The following is a 4586-nucleotide window of genomic DNA, read 5'->3' on the forward strand; positions in this document are numbered from 1 at the left end:
AGGCTACTAATAATAAAATTCAAACTCGGGCCGTAAATGGCATTTTATTCTAATTTGATTATGCTGTCATTTCCTCGCCACCTTGCGGTATACAGCACGGCGCTTTTTTTTTTAAGTGGTATCCCCAGTAGGTCTAATCCACTCTCATAAAATTTAATGTAACAATTGTTCGAAGTGCCTCCCTCGTTCTTGTAAACAAAGTTCGGCCCTTCGAATAATGTTGCGCGTCGCGCGATACGCCATTTCTGGCGTGATGGTATTAAAAGCTGCGAAAATTGCTTCTCGCATTTCAGCTTCTGTACCATCACGCCTGTGCTCGACTATGGCTTTAATGTGTCCCCACACGAAATAATCGAGCACATTAAGATCTGGCGATCGCGGCGGCCAAATGATTGGGCCACCTCGACCCACCCATCTGTCCGGATAATGCGCGTTTAAAAAATCGCGTACTTGTCGAGAGAAATGTGCAGGAGCTCCGTCATGCTGAAAAATAATTTCTCTTCTTGCATGGAAAAGAATATCTTCGAGGAGAGCAGGCAACTCATTTTGAAGAAAATTCCTGTATATCTCTCCATTTAAACGGGGCGGTAGGAAGTAAGGATTAATCTAAAAATTGCCCCCCAAAAAAAATGATTTTTAAAGCTGCGAAAGAAAATTCCTTAAATAATTGTAAATAGGTCTGATGATTAAAATTCAATATGAAGAATAGGGCAAGGAAAGCCGTAACGGGATGCTCGTGTTAAATTATTTTTAATCAACAAATATTTTTCCAACCACAGTAAACTGCGCGCCAACAAATCGTCAGACTTGAAACACAATTTTGGTTGGTGTAGTAAAATTCCCTTCCACCTCCTTAATTAAATCGTTACGATTTAATTTTTGATGCTAAGCATCTAAAAATTGTAAAGAAATTTAGTGGGAGAGAATTTTACTACACCAACCAAAATTGTGTTTCAACAAGTTTGACGATTTGTCGGCGCACAGTTTACTATGGTTAAAAAAATATTTGTTTATTAAAAATAATTTAACACGAACATCCTGTTACGGCTTTCTCCCTTGCCCTATTCTTCATAATAAAATTTTTTAACTTACTAAGTAAATTTACTACTTACGATTCAGTCTGCTGTTATTCCCGCCCATACATTTATCGCCCAGCGAGTAGGTGCCGAGAGTTCGAGATCTGTGTGTCTTATACAAATTGTAAAGAAATGGCGGGATATACTGCAAGAGAATACACCGATATGATTATCGCGTACGGAATAGCCGGAGAAAACGCTGTTGGCGCGGCTCGTGTTTACGCGGAACGATTTCCCGAGCGTCGACATCCCGATGACAAAGTAATTTCGAGGTGTGTGCAACGCGCCAGAGATACGGGAAGTGTGGTTTTAAATCGGCGAAACGCTGGTGCACCGATGCAGATTCGCGTAAACGATGAGGAAAGAATCCTGCAGGTGTTCGAAGAACACCCCAAATACAGCGTACGCTATGTGTCTCGGCTGCTTGGTTTCTCGCGACACAAAGTGCACAGTGTTTTACGTCGGAACAGACAGCATCCGTATCATCATCAGGGAGTACAGCAACTCTTTCCGAGAGATCAAGAACATCGCATCTATTTTTGTGAAGGTATTTTTATTTAATGTTTTTGCGTGATTTTTTTAAATAAATATTAACAATCAGCGAGAAACACGTACAGGATTTCTCGCGCAGTGTCGGCGGAATAATTTTTTCCCCGACCGTATTCTGTGGACGGATGAAGCTACGTTCACCCCGAACGGCGTGTTTAATACACGAAATTACGTGTATTGGGCAAAAGAAAATCCGCACGTCGTTCGAGAACGCGCATTTCAATATCGCTGGGCGATAAATGTATGGGCGGGAATAACAGCAGACTGAATCGTAAGTAGTAAATTTACTTAGTAAGTTAAAAAATTTTATTATGAAGAATAGGGCAAGGGGAAAAGCCGTAACAGGATGTTCGTGTTAAATTATTTTTAATAAACAAATATTTTTTCAACCATAGTAAACTGTGCGCCGACAAATCGTCAAACTTGTTAAAACACAATTTTGGTTGGTGTAGTAAAATTCTCTCCCACTAAATTTCTTTACAATTTTTAGATGCTTAGCATCAAAAATTAAATCGTAACGATTTAATTAAGGAGGTGGAAGGGAATTTTACTACACCAACCAAAATTGTGTTTCAAGTCTGACGATTTGTCGGCGCGCAGTTTACTGTGGTTGGAAAAATATTTGTTGATTAAAAATAATTTAACACGAGCATCCCGTTACGGCTTTCCTTGCCCTATTTTTCATATTGAATTTTAATCATCAGACCTATTTACAATTATTTAAGGAATTTTCTTTCGCAGCTTTAAAAATCATTTTTTTGGGGGGGCAATTTTTAGATTGGTCCTTACTTCCTACCGCCCCGTTTAAATGGAGAGATATACAGGAATTTTCTTCAAAATGAGTTGCCTGCTCTCCTCGAAGATATTCCTTTCCATGCAAGAAGAGAAATTATTTTTCAGCATGACGGAGCTCCTGCACATTTCTCTCGACAAGTACGCGATTTTTTAAACGCGCATTATCCGGACAGATGGGTGGGTCGAGGTGGCCCAATCATTTGGCCGCCGCGATCGCCAGATCTTAATGTGCTCGATTATTTCGTGTGGGGACACATTAAAGCCATAGTCGAGCACAGGCGTGATGGTACAGAAGCTGAAATGCGAGAAGCAATTCTCGCAGCTTTTAATACCATCACGCCAGAAATGGCGTATCGCGCGACGCGCAACATTATTCGAAGGGCCGAACTTTGTTTACAAGAACGAGGGAGGCACTTCGAACAATTGTTACATTAAATTTTATGAGAGTGGATTAGACCTACTGGGGATACCACTTAAAAAAAAAGCGCCGTGCTGTATACCGCAAGGTGGCGAGGAAATGACAGCATAATCAAATTAGAATAAAATGCCATTTACGGCCCGAGTTTGAATTTTATTATTAGTAGCCTAATAATATTTCTTGTGCACTACATAAAATTTTTCGTAATAAATTCTTTACATTTATTTAGATGCTTAGCGTCACATACTACACGTTTACGCGAAGTAAATTATCGTAAGTTACTACAAAATCCCGTTTACGAAAAGGAATTATCGTAAGTTACTACAGAAGTAACGCTCGCGTTTAAACGTAATAATAGTTAAATCAAATCAATTTAATTACGGGGAGGGAGGGGATTTTACTACTAGAACGGGAGCTGTTGTGTTGCAAGTCTGCAGACAATTTAGTCGGCGCGCAGTCTACTAAATTGTTGGAGAAAAAATTATGTGTACTACACAAAAAATATTATTATTAGGCTACTAATAGTAAGATCTAAGCTCGGACCGTAAATGGCGTTTTATTCTGACAGCGTAATATTTTTTATTTCGTGCGCGCGCGCGAGAGAGAGAGAATAATTCGACGCGGAGCTTTAGCGTTAAGCCCCTTGCACAATAGGCGATAGCGATAGCGATAACGACAACGATAAAGTTGCCGACAAAGCTATTGTGCAAGGAGCTTTACGCGCCGCTCCGCGTTCGCGAGCCAGCGGCAACGTCCCTTCCACTGCTTCGCCGCGCGCCTTGTACGGGGGTTACGGTGGGAGTGTGGGCGTCTCTTCTGGCCGCGCCGGCTTCTACGCGCGTGAATTGGCCGATCTTTTTCAATTAATTTCTCAATAAGTATTGCGAATTTCGCAAAATGATAGAAGACTTTTCTACTCGGTTTGACTCACTCTACTTGCATACAAGAGGTCCGGCGATTATTACCAGACACCCTGTATATATATATATATATATATATATATATATATTAATATTATAATAATAAATATTATATAATTGCGCATACTTTTTTACCTTTATATATACAGGGTGACCCAGAATTCTTGGTACTTTTCTCATATTTAGATAGAGCGAGCCAAACTGAGTCGAAAAGTCATGTACCATTTTGCAATTTTCGCAATAGTTGACAAGTTTATTAATGATTAAAAATCGACGTATTAGACCGCCCTCCGCCAAATCCAAGCGCGTGGCGAGATGCGGCCGCCCCGCGGTCGGCGCGCGGGCAGTACTTTACTACAAGCGGCGATGATTACGCACGAGCGGCGCGTAACGCCGGGCCCCTGTCCTAAGCGATGATAGTTTCTCGCCTTTTTTAAATAGAAATAAAATTTTCTAACAACATAGAAAATTTTTTTGTGCGTACGTATGTACATATGTGTGCACATGCATACACCAGGAAAATATCAATTCTACTGCTTAAAAAAGCGATTACTCAATTTACTTTTTTTTTTTAGTAAGTAACGGTTGTCTTTAAGCAAGAATATTTTCTTGATAATAGTCTTAAAATGTACAAATTTTAGAAAGAGTCTTTATTATGTACTCGAAAGAAGAATTTATACTCCTTCAAAGAACATAATAAAATTTTATCAAAGAAAAGTCAAAATAATAAGCAAATCAAATTTTTGTTTTAATTTTATATTTTTAATTGAATAGTTAAACAATTAGAATTTAAAATATTATTTATTTTAAGTAAAGAGAGTGATGAGT

At 39.2% G+C, this 4586-nt stretch overlaps 1 pseudogene; it reads left to right on the forward strand.

Moving 5' to 3' along the window:
• Positions 1–1431: 1431 nt before the first annotated feature.
• LOC143894192 (uncharacterized) lies at positions 1432–2855 on the forward strand (annotated as a pseudogene).
• Positions 2856–4586: the final 1731 nt, after the last annotated feature.

The sequence above is a fragment of the Temnothorax americanus genome, unplaced genomic scaffold (genome assembly GCF_048541705.1).
Source record: "Temnothorax americanus isolate GAGA-0224 unplaced genomic scaffold, ASM4854170v1 Scaffold130, whole genome shotgun sequence".
In the NCBI taxonomy this organism is placed as follows: Eukaryota; Metazoa; Arthropoda; class Insecta; order Hymenoptera; family Formicidae; genus Temnothorax; species Temnothorax americanus.